The sequence below is a fragment of the Fukomys damarensis genome, unplaced genomic scaffold, assembly GCF_012274545.1.
Source record: "Fukomys damarensis isolate Sample0158 unplaced genomic scaffold, DMR_v1.0_HiC HiC_scaffold_30, whole genome shotgun sequence".
In the NCBI taxonomy this organism is placed as follows: Eukaryota; Metazoa; Chordata; class Mammalia; order Rodentia; family Bathyergidae; genus Fukomys; species Fukomys damarensis.
In genome coordinates, this window is record NW_022900942.1 from 64,407,869 (window position 1) to 64,428,931 (window position 21,063).

The following is a 21,063-nucleotide window of genomic DNA, read 5'->3' on the forward strand; positions in this document are numbered from 1 at the left end:
ACCCGGCGCGGCAGCCAGGCGTTAGGAGGAAAACGGATTCTCAGGGACCGGGTCAGCATCAGAGAGGGCGGGGGTCCGGGAGGCTGCCCACAGCCCTGCGTCAAGCGCCGCCCTCCCCAGCTGGCCCTGGCCTCTCCGCTGTAAAATGACAGGAAAAAGAATTTCCGAGTGGAATTTCCCTACGGGGTATGGAGAAAGTAAGAACGATTTGAATTGTCTATTGAGAAGAGGCAGCCAGGATTCAGGAAGAGAGCAGCAGAGCAGCAGTTAAAGGGGCGCTGCCTGAAATCTGGGGTCCAGAGGGAAGTATTTTGGTGGTGGTGGCGGTGGTAGGGTGTGATATCTATTCCAGTGTGCTGTTTAGGGGTCCGCAGGAGGAGAGCTTGGCCGCCCCGGTTCTAGTTCCAGGAGTGTCCTGCAAGCGCACAGCGTCCACTCGTGCTTACATCCAGAGCACGCAGTTAAAAAAAAAAAAGAACAATAAAGACCCAAAACTGACGGGTTCGGCGATATCAATGTGATAGGCGTATGAGGTGGGGATGCCTGTGCGGGTGACACATTTGGGAGGTGGCCCTTGTCCCCCTTGTCAGCACAGAATGAATCTGTATTGTCAGAGTGACCAGAGCCCACCCGCTTCTACCTGCCTTTTCCTGCGCGGATGGAGAGTATTGGAACACAGGCCACGACAGAGGGAAAGTGTTAAATCCACCTTGGACTGTTCCCTATTAGGGAAATCACAACAGAAGAGAAACAACTGAAGTCTGGTAGTCTTCTAAAGCCTTTGAATGTCCAGGTTTCCTGAATCTCAGTAATAACCTGGTGTTTTGCACGAAGAGAAGGCCTGCGGTGTCGGTTCTTTGCATGGCCAGCTGCCAGGGCCCGGGCGCCACTCCGGTACACTGAGCTGCACACACGGGGATGGTATGGAGGAGCTTCATTAGGATTAGGTGGACTAAGCTGCTAATAGTTTCAATTTTCTGCATAAATTATAGCCACCATTTAAAACTCATTTGAGGGACTTGGAGAAGAAAAGACTTTTTTCTAGACAAGTGGACCTCGGGACACAGCTAGCATATTCTTATGCTGATGACTGCCATAGAATTTATGGTTTATCACTCAAAGGCTTCCTTCCAAATGCAGCTCCTTGGTACTTGGAACAGATTTTAACAGGTTCAGTGATTTCCCTTGTTCTCAGCTCCACAATCACATCTGTCTCTGGTGCAGTCCTTCTCTTCCTCTGTAATGCATCAGTATCCACAGACTTCCCTAGGCCTTGGCAAGTTATGTCCAGATATTTTTGAAAAGATTGTTGATACACTTGGTCCTTCTGGTGTTGTCTTCTTCTCGGTTCACATTTAGGCTGGGGTGATTTCTGGGGTTGTGGGGCACCACTTCCCTCCTGTTGAGGACTGAAGGCTAAGGCTACCTGATTATGATAGTTTGTGGGTGTCTCTCACCTCCGCACAGCCTTCGGGACAGGTTTTAGCAGGGGACAGCCTCGAGGGAAAGCCTTGGGGGAAAAAAGAGACATTGCAAAAGAGGAGCTTAGTTACCTTCGACTCTGACCTGCAACCTTTCATTTGCTCTTTCTTTAAGAAACCTTATATAATGTATTCGGTGTCATAATTTATTCACAGCTTCCCTGATCATGTCACCGGCCTGGCTTGCAGGCCTCCCTGTGCATCTGGGCTACCGGTGGGGAGACAGCAGCCTGCCACAGGAACATTCAGCCCCTCGCATCCCCAGCTGTGGGCCCAAGGGGGACAGTCTGCTCATGCCAACTGCCCAGAGGCTGCCAGCTCTCTACACACAAACTCTCAGATTGCTCTGCAAGTGGTCTAACCTTTCTTCTAACCAGCTCCTTTTAGTACTAGGCTACCTCAACTTGCCTGATTCAGTTTCCCCATCTGCAGTCGTATTAATGACACCAGTACCCAGCTCAGCACCGCTCTGATGACATTTCAGTGATTTTAGTTGGCCTAAGCCAACACTTGACACGTTATAAACATGCAGACTTAGCTAGGACCTCTGAGTCCTAACACCCAGCTGATAGCCCTCATCCTGTTCCACTGAAATTCCCCCAGGATCTACATGGGCCTGTGTGTACCTCAGCTCTCAAAGCAGGGTTCCACGATCAACCACGGTGATTAAACCACTCCTATCCACAGGGCAGAGGCCCAGAGCCATAGGGCGAAAACACTTTCTCCATTGGTAATTTGCTCATTTTGCATTTAACCTGGGTCCTTTGATTTCAGTTTTCCGGACCATCTCAGATTTCAGGTTCCTGTCACACTTCCTTGAAAATAGAAATTTGCAAAATCACAAGCAAGAGAATATTCTCCAGACCAGAGGTCTGAGGACTCCCAAGAAAGCACTGCCCAGGCTTTACGGCATTTATTTACAGAAGCAGAAGTCACCATCCCAGGTGGGATCAGGACACAGAATCTCCCATGCTTCCCTTTTGGCCTCCTCCCTCTTCATGTCCCTGTGAGTAAATAATACAAATGATAAAAAGAGTGATAAAAGAAAACAATACACTAAGCACACAACTAGAGTCACCAGCATTAATAAACTAGTGTTTTACCAGGCCATATATCTACCAAAAGACTGTCTGATGTTTATCTGAAATGGAAGCTTAGCTGGCATCCTGCATTTTATGTGTAAGCCAACTATGATGGACCCTTAGTAGCTTCACAATTTTGTCATGGTGCACTTGAAGGCCAAAGAGCCCGAGAAAACAGAAAACAGGAAATACAACAGTGGACTGAGCCTCTGCTATGATCTAGATCTAAAACGTCCCCCCAGAGTTTCATGTATTGGAAGATGATTGGGCCATGGGACGCTTACTCAGGAGTGGATTTATCCTTTCGTGAGTTCAGAAATTCATCCTCTTCTCTCTCTGTCTACTTCCTGGCTGCCATGGCTGAGCAGCCTCCCTCTGCCCTGCCTGTCCACCATGCCCATTTCTGCCTTGCAGCCGGCTGGCCATGGACTGAGCCCATGAAAACTGTGAGCCAAGTACCCTCTTCCTTCAGTTGTATGTGTCCCGGTGCTGGGAAAGTGACTAGTACTGCGTCATTCATTTTCTGGGACCACAATCGACAGGAAGAGAAGACACTTAAGCTCAGTGCACATTCACCGTTGGGCTGTTGGGCTGGGTGGAGCCTTAGGACTTTTCTGAGGTAGAAGCTGTGTGGTTTGTGCCTGCAGCTTTTCCCCATAGGACGCTGCTGGCTGGAGGGACAGGTGCTTGCTCTGCCTCCAATCCCTAGGGCCCCCTGACAAATGAATCTCCAAAGACAAAGAGCTCAGCTTCACTTTCAAGAACTACAGCTTGGAAATCAAAGGTGAAGTGACACCAGTGTCCAGGTCATGACCGAACCCCTTTCTTGTAATTAGGAGAAATATCCAAGTAGTTCAAACCCAAACTCTTTCATCTCAAAGCCCAGGGTAAAGAAATAATACAAAGTCGAAACCTCTTCCTTAGAGCGCACCTGACAGTATCTTCTACCTCTGTGCCAGGTAAGTGGCAGGTGGCAGTGTCAGCTTCTGCATCCGTCTTCAACCCTGTTCATTCTCGTTATTACAAATAACTGCACTCTCAATTGCCAACCAGAAGGTTATTTTCTCTAGCAGGTAGGTTCATTTTCTGTACATTCAATTTTCCCAAATAGCCTGAATTTTCTACTGTTTTCCGTGTATACCATCAAAGCTGGATTCCGTGCCTTGCAGAGTAATTTGAGGTCTGAGATGAGGATCAGGAAGGGGTGGCAGGCCTGACAGCAGATCAAAGATGAGCTTGGATCGGGCTTCACTGGGAGGGCTCCTCAGTGGAGCTGCCAAGAAGTGCCCATAGCTGTGTTTCCCCTGTGCTCCCAGAGCATAGCCAACGTCCGCCCTGATGTTCGTGTTGTTTTGTATAAGCTACAGTGCAGTGGACAGATGACTTTTCCTATGGAGAGCTCAATATTAATTTCAAAATTAATTGTGAAGGGAGAGTGGTGTCTAAAAAACAATCAAGACGTCTTACGTCTCTCAAATATACACCGATAAAGGAGGGGAAAGCATCACTGAGAGAAGAGCTGCTTCAGGTACAAGCAGAGAAGAGGAGCTAGATTTAGAAAGTAGTGAATGATAAGATCCCAGGATTACTTCTGGGATCGCAGCTCTGACTCACCCAAGAGCACTTCGTTAAATACCTCCTGCAGGGCCGTGCACACAAAATCCCCGTTTCCTGGTGGGTGGAGAGGGGCAGTAGAGAGTAAATAAGTGAGAAATGTTTTGCTCTTGATAAGTGATATGAAGACATTTAAAAAGCAGTCTGGGGCTGCTCTGAAGGGGCCGTGAGGAAGAATAAATTAGATTAGGCGTCCACGGAAGGCCTCCCAAGGAGTGACATTCTACTGAGAGCGAGGGCTGAAAAACGAGCCATTTGAAGTTATTTGTGCGACAAGAAAGTTAAAGGACGTGGCCTTATTAACCTGTCTTCCAGTTAGGTCCCTCAAGGAAAACGTCTGTGACAAGTACAACACAAGTGCTGCAGGACTTCGGACAAATACAGAAAGGTCGCTGCAAAAGGGATTTGCAAAAGTCTAGATGCCACTCCCCCAGCCTGCATGGATGCGGGGAGGGAGGGGAAAAGACAGGCTGGGTGTGGGAGCAGGACCTGGCTGGGCAGGAGCTCTCTGCGGGAGTGTGGGCCTTTGGGGTGGCAGGAAGAGAGGTGATCTGGCAGTCACGCAGGGCCCTGGCAGACGTGAAGAATCTCAGAAGCCGCTCCAGGGCCGGGAATTTAGCTCAGTGGTTCCGCAGCCTGCCTCATAAGCATAAGGTCCTGAGTTCGATCCCCGGTACCAAAAGAAAAGAAGAAGCCACTCCAGCCCTGTGTTCCTCCAAGTGCAGCCTGAGGACCCACTTGTATCAGGCCCCCATTTTCCTCAGAGCTGGTCAGCAACGTACCCTGAGGCTCCTTCCCACACCATCTAAGTGAGAACTGTGTTTTAGCAAGGCGCCCAGGTGATTTCTGTGCAAAGTAAGACAGAGATACAGCAACAACCTCATCCTGTCTTTGCTGCCTGTGGCTTGGGGTGTGTGTTGGGGGGGCAGCATTTAGCTTTCAAATGTGTCTTTCCAGTTGTGACCCCAGAGATACCTGACGTCCGAGGCCAAATTCCAAGTGTGTATCTTCCATGGCAGCAGTGCGGCTTTTAGCTCAAAAAGAAGGGGGAAGTTACTGCTTCCTGGCTTTTGCAGGTCCTGCCTCTGTCCGGGAGATAGGTCTGGTGGGTGGTGGGCCTCAATTCAGCTTCTGAAGACCCTGTTTATTCTCGGATTAATCTCTGGATCCAGCCATTCACACTCAGGTAGCCGTGCCCCTGCCAGCCTTGTTTTGTTGAACAACTTACTGAAGTCTGAATATAGCTGTGCTGCCTGTCTGGAGCGCCTTACAGCTCCCCACACCCAAGGGAGTTGTAAGGAGAAGATGGGAGCTCTGAGTATCAGTGGGGTGAGGCTGTCGGGACCCCATCATCTCCACCGGCCCTGCAGAGCACCCCAGTTGAGTAGACGGAAGGGAAAGCTGTGTGCTTACTGGAGTCACCACCAGACTTTGCTTGGGATGTGAGCCTTGTGGTCTGCAGCTTTCTTCTTCAGATGTTAGCGGCCACAATGGTGATGGTGAGAACCTGTGGAGCTCTTGTTTCCTGTCTGGCCCCTCTCTGGTCCTGGGGATGGAAGGGCGACTAAAAGCTACCTTGGCACTCGGGCTCCGACCCCACAGCCCAGCAGGCTCTTGCTCTTGCTCTGTGGTTCCCGGCAAGGCCCTGACAGCCTCCAGCAGCTTCATGGTCTCCATTTGCTGTCTCTGACCATCTCCCTCCTCCAGTAACTGTGCTTCCAAGCAAGTTTAAGTTTCCCTAAATCCTACACCATCCATGTGGGGACACCGTGACAGTGCCACTATTTAGGACGTCAAGTGGTGGGCCTGCCGCACCTCACCATGCTTTACAATCCCCACTGTGGTCACACAGTTAAATAATCATGACACTGCAGCCTCATCAAGGGGCCAAGGAGCCGCCGTGAGGACTTAAATTTCATAGTTCAAGGAGTTTTTTATTCCACACATTTCAGATGGTCCCATAGCAACATCTGCTCATGTTTTGGTGGTAAAGTCATAGCAAACAAAACAAAAACAAAACAAAAAAAACCCTCCACATCACACCATAAAGCATATGTATGTCTAATCCATAAAGCCAATTAATGAGTAGTTATCTCTATCATGTTTTTACCTAGTACAACTCTTCTGATCTTCTCAGAATCATAAAAGATATATTAAATTATTAAAATGAGCTAAAAATGGGATATATTTCCCCTGGAAGGGAAAAGCACACATTCTTCACAGTAAATTTAGTCTGGAATTTCTGTGAAGCCTTACTGACAACAATCTGAGCGGGCTTCCTTATACAAAAGAAGATTGAAGTATCATCACATTGGAAAAGCATCACAAATATTGCTTTTAGGGCGCTAAAGATACCAGTGTTACCTCTTGACAGACAAAGTAATTACACAGCTTTCACAGAGGCAAAAGATGCTGGTGTGGAATATCAATACACTGGAAGCTGATATGCAGAGAAATCAGAGGTAATGTTTTGAAATATTCCTGACTCCTGTTACTTTCCAAAGTCACCCCTCCAAGGATGAGGGTTTGGCTATGGAAAGGTCTGTAGAGAAAGAGTCACAGTAATTATTTACAGCAGATTGTGTGAGGGCTTAATACATTCACCTCACAAAGTGTGGCTATGTTGGATTTCCTTCAGACTCCTCCCAAATGATGATAGCTTCTGACTTTGATGATATTAATATCAATGAAATGACATTAGAGCAATAGTATTTTTCTGGAAATTTCATACCAATCAGTATTATAGCTCAGCTTTTTGGTGGGGGGGATTAGGGAAATGATGTTTTTTCCATTTGGAGACAGATGGATATATATGGTCAAAGACTGAGCCTTCACAACCCAAGGGAGGAGGATTGTGCATGATTGTAATTTGTGGCAGTCACTTTAAAGCTGACACAGCAGAACCCAAGTGTGTTTAACAGCTCATTCTACAAGTGTGAGAACTCTCTAAGTCTGCAGCTTCCTTTTCATGGGCTGTGAAGGAATCTCTCCCACAGCTGTCGAATCTGAAGTCACAGGAGAGGCTTGCTGGGCAGGATGACATCTCTGCGCTATGCTTCTCCTCACCAAGGAAGTTATAGGACTGAGGACCCGAACTCTCATCTTTGGTTTCCATCTCCACTGCTGGTGGAGACATCAAAATGTCAGCAAGTTTCTGCCTCTCAGCAAGGCAGGTTCTAAACCCTGTCAAAGCAATGGCTTCTGTGCTTTTTTCCTGGTGATCTCCTCACCACATAGATGAGGCGGGGACTTGAAAATATCCTCTGTGTTAAAAGGATGTTGAAAGTCAAACTAGTTAGTGATTTCTGCTTCGCTTTCACAGCCATAAAAATCTCAAGGGTGCATTACATCACCTCTTGGACCCAATACATATTAATGTCCTATTTAAAAGATACATAATGCTGAATAGTTGGTATTGAAAGATTTGATTAAAAGAAAGTACTGTTTGGCTTTTAAAGATTCCTTCCTGTCATCTGAAATTTGATCCTGAAAAACCCAAACTAGATTTTTATACCAAGCCCTTGTATTCTTATTTACGGCTGCAAAAACTGGGGTCAAGTCATCTATGTCCTGTTCCTTGGGTAGCTTTCTCTGCCTCTCTGGTGGGACAAGAAATATTGGTTTATACAAAACATAGCAAAATGGCCATGTTCCAAGCTGCAGGGAAGCCTCTGTTTTAGTTTGTGCCACTCTGAACTCCGCCCTAACTTAAATTAGTGATTACAAAACTTCTCCAGGAGGTGGGATGTTTGAGAATCTCAGCTTTTCTTGGAACATAATGAGGCACAGGGCTTGAAATAATCCACATATGAGTTTGGATTGAGCCATGGTATGGTTTGGATTGGTGTCACCCAAGGCCGTATGTCAAAAGCGTGATCTCCACCCCAGAGTGCTCTTGGGAGGTGGTGGAGATTGTAAGAGTTGAGGGCTGGGCTGGGGACTTAGGTTAGTGGTTCTGCCACCTGCCTCGCAAACGCAAGGACCCAAGTTCAATCCCCGGTACCAAAAACGTTGGGGGTCTGTGGGGTCACTGGGGGTGTGCCCTTGAAGGGGAAATTGGGACCCCATCTCCTTCCTCTCCCTCTCAGGATGTGAGTGGCTTTTCTTGCCACACAATCCCACCATAATGCGCCTCTGTGGGCCCAAAGCCAGGGGCCCTCCTGATCTCAGCACAAGCCACAAGAAACTGCCTCTCTGCATAGGTGAACCGGACCACTGCAGGCATTTGTTATAGCAATGGAAAGCAGACCAACATAAATCATGTAACATCAGATTCTCACAGAGAAGCAGAAGACTCCTGAAATAGATGAGGATTATTAATGGAGGAAAACCCGAAGACTATGAGCTTTTGCGTGATATCATTTTCCCCTTAAAATTGGCAAAGAACACAATCATTCTATCTGAGTCATGGGACACTTTGACCTAGTTAAGGAACATGAGTATCTTTCAAGAATATAATTTATCAGACCCATCTTAGCTGTCCTCATGGTTAGTTAGCTGAGAGTCTCTGTCTTCAGCCATCACTTTTGTTTCCGCCGCTCAACACGCTGCCGCTGGTGGTCACACTGCAGACACCTGCTTTCTTATTCACCCATGCCGGCCTCCTTCATCGGAGCTGCTTTTCAGGTTTATTTAGCTCCTTGGCTACCTTGTTTCCCTGGAAAATACCCCAGAGGTTTTAGTTGGCAATTTCCCCAACTGAGTATCATTTTTTTCCCCTGGCACATTTTCTTCATCCAAGCAAGTCCTTTGCCATCCCTTTCTGCACCTTGTTTGGTCTCCGTCCCAGCTGGGGTGCTGTTGACTCCCTTACCTTGATCATTAGTGAGCACACGGGAGCTCAGGGTCACAGGGGAATTCCTCTCTCCCCTCTTTGTGTTCAGTCTTGCTGCCTGCACAGGGACCAGCACCAAGAGGCCTGTGTGGGTTTAAAACACAGAAAGGGTTCAACTCACTTTGTGTTCATTTTGAACAAACAGTTCCCAAATATCCCTTTACAAAGAGAAGGTGACACGCTCACACCAATTCAAACCCTGCCGCTGTGTTTCTGTCCTTGGGCTTTTATGGGTCGCTGGTGCTCATGTTACAGACTACCTAGCGTTTTCCCCACAGTGCGTCAGCATGGGGCTTGTGGTGATGGACTAGTAGTTTGCAGAATTCTCTGGAAGGCTTTCTAAGCTGGCCCTTCCACTGTAGGACTCTCAGCCACTCCTCCCCAGGCCACAGCACTCACTCCTTTGGGATCTTTCTCTCCCCAAACCCATTCCCAGAGTCAGCAGCTGCTTCTTGGTTGTTTCACACCCTTGCATCCGATGCAAGATGCAACTGCTTTGCTGCTCATGTGGGCCAGCAGACTGTAAACCATGTACTTGAGGAATTTGCAGGGATTACAGGGCCTTACAGCCCGTGAGAGGAAGTTGTAAATGGAAGCCCCACTGGCTTTACTGCAGCTGATTTCATTTCTGAGCCTGTCTGACAGGCTCCTTCCCACCTTACAGCTGGCAAAGACTGCCCAGACCCATGCTTCCACGGCGCCTTTGCTCCCCACCCTGGGCTGAGGAGCTGGACAGAACCCCGGCTCCCTCCAGTGTGAAGAACATCAGTTACCTGGGCCTCCCAGACCCTCCAGGTTGGAGAGCGGCCTGGCCTTTGGCCAAAGCACCGATTCCCGCATTTTTATGCTTGCCCTTTGCCTCCTGCCACCCCTGCCGCACTCTTTACCTACTTTGTGATTTCGTGCCACCCCCCTCATTCGGCTAGGAAGGACCGTCAGTGAGAGCCGCTGCTTCCTCTTATGTCCGACACATATCTTCCACGCACCTTCGTGTATGGGCAGAGAATGCATGGTAGGCAAAAGAGTAGAAGTATTAGACAGTGGTCCATCGATCAAGGACGATACAAATAAAGGATTGGGAAGGATGTTGTATCATTTGGATAAATGCAAGAACAGGCCATTTTTTTATGCATTAAAAGGTTGTACTGGAAGAAGGTCAGTTATTCCTTTGCCTTAAAGCAATTCAGTCAACATTCAACAGGAATTTTCTTTTTAGTTTACTACCATTATTCTAGCGATCTACTCAAAAGACACGAAAAGATTATCTCCACATAAGACCTGTGCATGCATCATTATGGGTATCTAAAATGAGCCAATAGGGCTGGGGATTTAGCTCAGTGGTTCTGCCCCTGCCTTGTGAGTGCAAGGTCCCAAGTTCGATTCCCAGTACCAAAAATAAAATAAAATAAAATAAAATGAACAAATAAACGACTCGTTAAAAAAATAAAGTATAATACATCTGGAAGTGTATCTCAGTGGTAAAGTCCTTGCCTAACATACCCAAAGCCCTGAGTTTGATCACCAGTACTACAAAAAAAAAAAAAAACACCAAAAAAAAAAAAACAATGCAAACAGTAAACAATAGACAATAAAAATAAATAAAATTACCAGGCAATGAAAAAAAAAGATTTATGCATGAATGTTCATAGCATTATTGATGATAGCTTAAAAAAGCAGAAACAACTCAAGTGCCCATTAACTGGTGAAAGATTATAAAAATGTAGCATATCCATCCAGCGGAATATTACTTAACAACAAAAAGAATAAACCAAGGCCAGATATATGCTATAACTCCAATGACAAAGACACTGTTCTCAGTGGAAAAAACCAGACACAAAAGATCACATGTGGGATTTTATCACTCTATTTATATGAAAAGTCTGCAAAAGGCAAATCTACAGTGATAGAAAATGATCAGCAGTTGCTTGGGGCTGAGGTAGAGGAGAGGAGTGACTGTAATGGAGATAAAGGTTCTTTCCCCAGATTTCTTTCTGGCATGATCAATACATTCTAAAATGAGATTGTGGGGACAGCTACAAAACTGTGGAGAGACACTAAAGTCCATGGAACTATACACTTGCAGTGGATGCCTTTCTATTTACGTGTATCTTGATCAAGTAAGTAGAGCATTCTGAAGTTTCTGTGTAAGAACAGGAGGTCTGAGTAGTTAAGGCACTTCCGCAGGAAAACTTGGGATGGCCCCAGGTACTTCACCGGGAAAGATCTTAGAAGGAGAATTTCTGGAGGAAAGGACGCATATAAAATGAGTAACAGCAGTACAATGAACAAAATAAAAACCCACTTTCACCATAGACCTAGACCAAGCCTCACACTGTAGAAACCAAGTAAACCAAAATGGGTCAGGAGTAGAAAGGAAACCCAGGACTATTCAATATTTAGGAGAAAACACGGACGAACAAATGAATAAAAATAAAACCCTTTGTTTGACAAAAGACCCTATTAAAGGATGGCTTATGAATAGTGAGAAATTGGTGTAGAACACATAGCTGAGAAAGGAGTCAGGTGTGGGCTATATAAATAACCCTTAAGATGTAGTAGTGGGAAACAAACCCAACAAGAAAGTGGTGATGTACATGGGGAGACGCTTCACGGGAGGGGGCAGGGGCATGAGAGCTATTTATTAAGCATCACTAGCCATTAGGAAAGTACAAGGCCAGGGTAAGCGATTGTCACACTGTTGCTGAAATTAAAAAATAGTAATACCAAACGCTTGTGATGATGAAAAGAAACTCTTGTACATCACTGGTAGTAATGTAAAATGGCACACATCCTCTTAAAATAACCTTGCAACTTTAAAGAAAGCAATATCTTCTTACTATATAATTCACCTTTCACCTCCTGGATGTTTACCTCAGAGAGACGAAGACATGTATCTGCATATAATCCTATACGCCGTTACTCACAGAAGCTTTCTATGAGCTGTCAAAAACTGGAAACAACCAAACCATGTCACAACAGGTAGAATGGATAAACCAACTGTGGTATATTCACACCCTGGAATACTACTTCACAATAAGAGATTTAACACAAAAGCTCGGATCTCAAGTGCTGAGAGGAATTGCCCACCTGGAAAGGTTCCTGCTGCATCATTCCTCCCGGGTGATGATACTCTCCAAGTATCAGAGTCACAGGGACGGAGAACACGTGGCTGGTGATTGGTAACGTTAGAAGGTGGCTTAACTGAACTAGAACAAGGGAGATCTCTGTGGTGGTGGTGATGGGGCTGTAGTTCCAAATATCGCTTTCAGTGATGGCTACACAAGTACACACATGCATGCGCACACACACACCTGGTAAAATGACGTAGAACCTGATACAGAACATGGTGCCAATGTCGACCTGCCGAGCCTGACACTGTGCTACAGTTCTGCAGGATGGAACCAGAGGAAAATATTAGGTGAAAGGTATGCAGAATCAATGTCTTGGTGCAATCTTTACAACTTTCTGAGAATTATATCTTTTAAAGTTGAACAGTTGACGAAAATGCACACACAAGTGAATTATAAAATTTAATAATTAAAAGGATAATTCAAATGATAACAAAAGATGTAGATAATTAAAAAATATACAGATAGGTAAATTAAAGAGAATTTTAAAACATGAGAAGTGATGTTTTTTGTCAGAAGTCAAGATTTTTAAATAAATCTTTCTAGGTTAACTATTAAGTTAAAAAAAGTCCTTGCTTTTCACTATCCCCCAGAATGAATTCCAAATAGATAAATCATTTAAAAGCAAAATAATAGCCGGGTGTGGGTGTACATGCCTATAATCCCAGCACTTGGGAGGCTGAGGCAGGAGGATCGCTGCTAGTTTGAGACCAGCCCGGGCTGCACAGTGAGTTCCAGAGCAGTGTGAACTACATAGTGAGAGCCTGTCTCAAAAAACCAAAAGCAACAACAACAAAAAGCAAAATAATTATACCACTAACAAAAGAAAATGCAAATGAATATACATCAGATCTCAGGATAGTAAGACTGCAGTCATGAAAAAAAAATATTGATAGTTTGTACTATATACAATTTTAATATTTTAGTTACTTAACATCAAAGTAAAATTCAAAAACAGAGCAAATTAGGAAAGAATCTCAATGTAGACACCAAAAGGTTGATGTCTTTACAATGAGAAATAGAAGAGGCCCCCTCAGGTGTGACCCTCCTCCCCTGGGACCGGCACAGAATCTGGGTCTTAGGACCCACAATGGAACACGGGTAGGCCCAGGAGTCTCCTCAGGGCCCAGGCTCACTCGGAAAGATGAGGCCTAACATTTTAATGCTGTACGGCTGCTTTGTGTGAAGAGGGCTCTGGTTTCCATGACCCACTTTGCCAAGAGGATTTCTAGTCTCTGTGACCCGTGTTGGAGGAGAGGAGGGGCCAGAGAGGGGAAGGAGAAGAGCCGAGAGAAGCTTTGTTTCTGAGAGCTTCACTTAGGGTATCGTTTTCTGAGCTTCAAGAACCCATGTAAAGAGTATATCTTCTTTCATTTTTAAAAAGTATGTACGAGTTCTCCCGAGACTGTGGAATCCTTCCCATGCCTTGCTTTCTTCTAATCTTGAATGTTCCCTTTGCTGTGTTTTCTTTTGCCTCAGTGTGAATTCAAATGAATCCTCCTCTTGCTGCTTTCGTTTTAGAGCACACTGGGAGCTGAGCATTTGCCTCAGGCTGGCTTCCCGCACTCTCCCTCCCCTCCTGTCTCCATGGCCTTTGGAAAGTGCCTTTCCTCGGTCCTCACCCTTCCTAAACACTGCAGACTGGGGTGTCTGGGCCTCAAGTCTGTGCCTTGTGTACTGCGGTCCAGGCTCCAGATGAGATAGATGGCTCGGAGCTGGCCGCAGGGCAGGCTCCATGAAGACCCTTGTCTTAGAAAACGCGTTGAAGGTATGAGCCTCCCGACTCTGCCATCACCTCTGCAGCCTTCCTGCTTCTACTCCCTGATTCCAAACAGGATGGAGGAGATCCCACTGGTGTCCACTTGGATCTGGGTCTTCAGATAGCTCCAGGGAGTCACCCAGCTAACTGGGCCCGATAGCTGATATTCTCAGGAAACATCTGATGCTGGCCCGACAGACATAGCAAAGCCCTCCTCTGTTATCTAAACCTCCAAGTGACTCAACAGATCTGAATCTCAGGTAGGGGTGGAGGAGGGTCGGGCAAGTAGGACCCTGTTTAAAATTACTGCAGAAACCCTGAAAAGAATGATCAACAAATGGGTCTAGGGATCTAAGAGCGAGCTGAATTTTTAGCAAAAAAAAAAATGTCAGAATGTCTAGGAGGTGAAGCGCGTTGAGCCTCAGGAGAGCTGCTGTGTGGAGATAAGTCCTCCACACCCTTTCCTCAGGGTGCACACCAGCCTGTCAGGCTGTGAGGACAGCGACACCCAGTAATAATCCTCAGTATGTGTCACTGGCAGAGATGAACACAAGCTTCTTTATTCCCAAGATGGTCCTGGCGTTGGGGTTGGATAGATTCTCTCCACAAGGCACGTGGAGACATCATGGCAGGGTTTTAGAGGGGAAGAAATGAGTCAGAGTGGAACTAACCTAGAGAAGTCTCTGTGTTTCCTCCCACAAAGTGTGCTACGAAAATTTAGAAACTGCGCAACACGACTGTGGCACGAAGACCACCACTGGCACCAAGAAACAGCGCCTCTGTGGCGGTTTCTGTTATTTCCCCTTGGCCAGAGGTGGCTCAGAGGTAGCAGTTGTAGAGATGAGAAGTCTCAGCCTCCATTAGTGGCCTCTGGGGCCACTGTCTGAAAGCCCGGGCACCAGTGTTGGAGAGGGGTGCTTTCTCCTCCGAGGTTTGGAGCTGATTGTTACGGAGATCCTCTGTTCTGTGTTGAGCAGTCTCAGGGTCCGTACGGCGGGTTCGTTGTGTTTCTTGAATGACTTGCCTAAAGCTCACTTGGCTACTTTACAGAGAGGAGCTGAGGATGTAGCTCAGTGGAAGAGTGGTTGTCCAGCGTGTGCACAGCCCATGGTCGAATCTCTGGCACCACAAAAACAAAGGAATAACCAAATATAGGGCACGTCCCACAAGCCCATTGACTCCATGGCATTGGGAAGATAGGGGCGAAGGCTCTGGCTGAGAAATGGCTGTTACCATGGTAACAGTAGGGTGGGTGGAACCAATTCTGGTCCTTAACATTTATTTTATTGTTAGAATTTTGGCGGGGGGGTGGTACCGGGGATCAAACTTGGGTCCTTGTGCTTGGGAGGCAGGCAGCAGAACCACTGAGCTAAACCCCCAGCCTACCTTAACATTTATTTGAAAGCAATAATTGTCAAATGCTCTTGAGTCACAGAATCCCCTGGAGGATTGAGGGTATGAGTCCCACCCCAGACTTGGAGTTTAGTAGATTTGGAGTGGTCCTTGTAATTTGCATTACTTTTAAGCTCTCTCAGGTCTACAGACAAATCCAATTCCCATTGCCAGTTCTTTTGCTAAAGGCAGCAAGCTAGCAATGGATGTTTCAGATGACCCTTTGCAGTGAATGCCACGATAGAAAGCAATAGCTTTAGGTGAAATACTGGTCCCCCCAATTATGTATTGTTCTCACTAGTAGACCTGTGTACAAACGATGGACCTCAACATCATGGTTTGAATTTCATCCGTAAAAACTTAGTGGACTCTATGTTTTCTTCCTTCTTGTTCTATAAAAATGCACACAATAGCCTCAATTTTGCCTCTGAGGGCACAGAGTCTAAAGTATCTATCGGCCCTAGACAGAGAAGCTGGCCCAAGGTGCGGATCCGAGGGTAACTTAGGGGACCACTGCTCCAAACTGCTTCCACCTCACCTTCCTCTGCTCACGGGCACAGTCTAGGCCTCCCGTCCCTGAGCATCAACCGCTGGCCTCCCTGGCACTCTGAGTTGGGCGTGCAGCGGAATCCAACAGAACATAGCAACGGCTCATCCTCTGACACGCTGGGAATTCCCTGACCAGTCCCTGTCCCCAACCTCTACGCCCCCACCCCCAGAAACCTCCCCAGCATGCCCGCAGCAGACAGTCACCTCCCCAGCCAGGTGCTGATAAGCCAGCTGAGGGTAAGTCTTCAGATTTGCGAAGTTCTGCAATTCATCTCCAATGTTCATGGTACACACTTTCCCTTCCTTTTCTCCTTAATCATGAATTGCATGTTGCAAGACTTTTTAGAAAGTCTTGTTTTGCCCTTACTCTCTAGTCTTGCTGTCAGTAGCAGATTCTCAATAGTAAAAACTGCTCAAGTGAATTTGTTTGTTTGTTTTTTTTTAATTGTAGCTGGTTTTAAAGAAGGAAGTTCCACCTGACTTCTACCAACTGATGAAAGTTGTCATTCTCTCTGAAGAAAGTTCTCTCACCTTGACTCTTGTAATCAAAGAATGAGTCAGCTCAGAGCTTCAGCTTCACCTCTTTCCTGGGCTCAGATGCCAGGAAATCCTGAGAAAAGTAGAACGATGTAACCACAGGATGAAAATTGCTTTTGCTATCACATTGCACATGTTCCAGGGAAGAAAATTGCTGGCTGTTTTTCTTTTTCACATTGGAACTCACAACTGGGAAGCTCCTGGCTATTACAACACTTAGGAGAGGCAAGAGTTTGCGAACCAGCTGACCTAAATCTGAGTTCTCACTGTTGCACTAAAATGTGAACTTGGCTACAAGGAGGCCTCTCTCCGCACTATCTGTAATTGGGCAGTGGTTTCAAGATCAGGAGCTGGAGGGGTCCTAAGGGTTCTGATAAATAATGTGCAGAGTCCATAGAATAACACCTGGCCTATGGCCTACTGGGGCTCTGTAACTTGTATGTCCATGCTTTCTTAACTGGAACTTAATCATACCTGTAGTGGTGCCTCCCAACAAACCCATCCCTCTGGCCACCCTTCCATTTGTCCATTCAAGAAATATTTTTGTAGACCTGCTGTAAGCTAAATGACCTCTAGAATTTATGCACCCAATGTGACCAAGCCCACTGTGGCCTCAGCCCGCTCTGAGCTAATGAAATCCTGTCCCTGTATCTGTCCGCAGCCTAGCAAGCTCTCCACTCCGAGAGTGCTTCTTAAAGAGCGGCTGGGGGGGCAGGCACTTCTGACAAGTGACAGGCTCTTGCTGGGGCCTGGGACTGGGCCACCATTAAGCAAAGCACCCTGGGAGCCAGCAGGGCTGACCGTCCTTGGAGCCAGGGGCCATCTTCTCAGTGGGCACAGAGGGGCACTGACGGCCCCTGGGGAGATGGAGGTCACCCCGTGACCACGGTCCTCATCCTAATTGCAGTTTGTAACTCAGCACTGAATTCCAAGTGGCAGCCGCACAGAGGTTGTTTTCCAACATAACTAAATGTTCTTTTTATCGCCGTGGTACACCGAACAAACTGTTCAGCTGTGAGTGAATTCCGGGGAAGGAAATATAATATTATGCTGCCATGTGTGCTGAAAGACAGAAAGGCTTTCATATTATGGAGCAATTAATTGAAGAACAATCATGAAAATGTTCCAGATAATTCACATCAAGCAGCTACTCAGTTACTTTATTATGGATAATATTCGTGATTGTTGTTTAATTTGTTTTCAATATGAATGCACAGTTTTATGTAATCCTCCTCTAACTGAGTACCAGCTAGAGGTCCGCATGCTCTGAAATGCTTCTTTATTCAATTACCCAACATTTACAAGAATCCCGTGATTCCGTTAGCCCAGATTATTAACACACACACAGGCATTTGTCTCATTTTGCATGCAGGCACACTTATAAATCTGTGGTACTTAAATTGTGAGTTTCACAACAAAAGCTGCATTGCCATTTCTAGCTTATACTCATGGATCTGTCGTCCCTCTTAGGGGAATTCATCAGTGGTCAGCGCACATTTCTTGGACAATTACGTTGTGCAATGGGGAGGGAGCCTTGGAGCTAGGTGTGTAAGAAATTTACAGAGCTTTGTCCTTGATCTCTAGACATACATAGTTTTGCTTAGAAAATAGCATATGTAGGCACAGGATGATAACATGTCAAATTATAGTGTCAAAAATGGAGGAGCCCCTAGGAGATAGCACTATGGTTACACCCGGTTATGAAAGTCTTGTGCACTTAATGGTGTCTATCTCAGGAAAGGTTGTCCTAGTCAACGGAAGGCTGGTGGGCTGAGTATCTTCCCTGGCTCCTTAGACAGACCAGAAAACTGTTGGACATTACAATCTCAAGTCCTGACCCAGATAGACTGGGTGGGAATCTGCGGCATCCTAAGACTCTCTTTGATTCCCAGAGTATTAGGGTCTCAGAAACACTGGCTCCTCCTGTAGACTCAGAAGTCAATCATTTTTTCTTACCCAAGGAAAATGAGCTTCATAATTGCTAATTTCATTCTGGCCTCAACAACAACTAAAGGCAATCATTTTTTCAACATGCCTCTGTGTTGGAAGGCTGAGGCAGAATGATCCCAAGTTCAAGCTCAGCCTCAGACAATTTAGTTACTCAGTGAGATCCTATGTGAAAGTTAAAAAATAATAAAAGTACTGGGGTCACAGCTCGCTGTGAATGTCTTGGGTTCAGTCCTCAGTACTGGGAGGTGGCGGGTGACAAAACTCCATGTGCCATCTGTATTCCAGACACTCTTAAGTGTTTACCCTCACCCAAGGATGGTGTTGGATGTTTAATACTTCTGGTGACTTCGCCCTGAAGATGCTGAGGTGTAAGAGCCAAGCAGATGCTCAGCACTCAGGGATGTCGCCTCCATCAAGCAAGCCAGGGCCACCCTGGGAAGTGGAACAAGGGTGTGAGAAACCACAGGCGACACAGTGCTACCCTTGTGGAAAGAGGTGCTCTGGTACCAAAGCAGGGCTACTACAAGGTCAGTGCTGCATTTGGTTTCCTCCTGGGCTAAAGACTCTACCCAGCAACCTACCTGGCAGTTTGTGCATCCAAAGGGCTTCTTGATGATAAAAATCCAAAAGAGATGCTAACTTTCTGTCACAAGTCCTTTTCCCCTGGATCTACCTCGTCTCGAGAAATGGCACCTGTACCCAGTCAGTGTGTCCTACAAACCGGTCTAAATTCTTCAGTTTTCCTCTCCATCACATAAAATCCACGAGTACTTTGTGAATTCCAGACCCCTGATCTTGGATGCATCCCCTAGGGTCATCTTCTCGAGCACTATCAGCCCTCTTGCCTTGGGATCAGAGCTGTTTGCCAAGTGATTTTTCTGTCTCAACTCTTGCTCTTACCCAAGCTAATCACCATACAGCACCCAGGATGGTCTCTTCATATCATCCCTTTACTTCACATCTTAATGATTTCCTATTTACATTTTCTAAATAGAAACAGGTTGTCCCTTCTCTGTACCCCTCACTTCCTGTCACATACTGTTTTCTAGCTAAACTGATCTTTTAAGCGTTCTTTCAACATCATCATCTTTTCTCCACCTTAAGACCTTTGCATTTGTTCCCTAGAACAATCTAGAACTATCTAGAACAGTCTGCATGATTCTTCACATGGTTGCTTCTCACTTTTTCTGACCTCAGAGCAACACTGCTGTGATGCTGAAGATCTTTCCTGAAGTTCAGCTTGTTGGCAACCTCAGTGATATTCATACATTTCATAGTCCTAATAATAAGCTCCAATCAAAATTTTAATTCTTTTGGTTTTGCTAATTTAAGCTGTTCCTCAGCTTCAAAATTAGAATATAAACCTGGGAAGTACCTCATTATCTTGCTTCTCTCTATTCGTTATGCATTCGGTGTGATCCAAGGAGCACGTGAATAAACATATATCTCTCAGTTTGTGCGATTTGCTTTTTCTCCTCTGTTTTCCCTTTTTTGGGAAAACACTGAAATACTTTTTTTTAAAAATTCAATTACCCAAGTACTAAAACACTTATGTAATTAACACAGATTATGAACACAGGCTTACAGTTCTGTCTCTACTTCACATAGGTACACCAAGGAGCAATACATATTAGTGTGCGAAACAAGTGCCCCTATGCACCTGATGGTGTGGAGGAAAGGCTCATGCTTAGCACCCAGCCATCTCTGCAAGGTAGCAACATTTCTTTCCAAGGTCTACTCCAAAAGGCACGCTGGACCCTTTAGCAGGTGTATTTGTTAGCTTTCCATTTACAGTGCCTATACAACTTAGAGGAGAACTCTATTTTGTTTCATGGTTTCAGAGGTTTCAGTTCATGGTTGGCTGGCTTCAAAGCAGAAACATTATGGCAGAAGGGCGTGGTGGGGCTGCTCACTTCATGGATGTTGGGAAGCAGAGCCCAGCAGGGAAAACGCCTTGGGGACCAAGTAAAGTCCTCAAGGTCATGCCCCGGTGGCTACTCAGAAGTGTGCTTTACTAATCACTGAGGCAGCTCTACAGCCAGTCAAACTGACACTCCAGATTAACCTTCACAGTATAAATGGAGCCCCTAGAGTGGCCTTCTCGAGGTGTAACATAAGTAGGAGGGTCCTCTAAGTCCCTCCATCCCGACGGGAAATGTAGATGAATCCTTGCATCTTGATAGGAAGTGCATGTAAGTCTCTATACCCTTATGGGAAATGGAGATGAATCTCTGTATCTGAAGCTAAACATGGAGGAAATAAATACTCCAGTCTCCTTAAGTGATTTAGATTGCTCGGTCCTTTTGAGCTCTAAGGAATTCAGTAACTTAAAAAATTATAAACAGCTACGTGTTTGCATAGTACCACATAGACTTATATTTGGTTAATGCCACAGGTAGAGTAATGGGCACCCCAAAGACGTCCATGTCCCAATCCCCCAGAATCTGCAAGCATTACCTTACAAAAGGCAGGCACAGTTCAGTTAAGGACCTTGAGATGAGAGACTGCTTGGATTATGCAGAAGGATCTAGTGTCATCACAAAGTTCTTTTAAAAATCAAAGAAGGAGAGTGATGACAAAATATTTGAAGATGACAAAGATTTGAAGATGCCACCCTGCTGGTTTGAAGTTGAAAGGAAGCCATGAGCCCAGAAAGCAGCAGTTTCTAGAATCTGGCAAAGGGAAGCCAACAAATTCTCCCTAGGGGCTCAGACAAAAAAAAAAAAAAAAAAAAAAC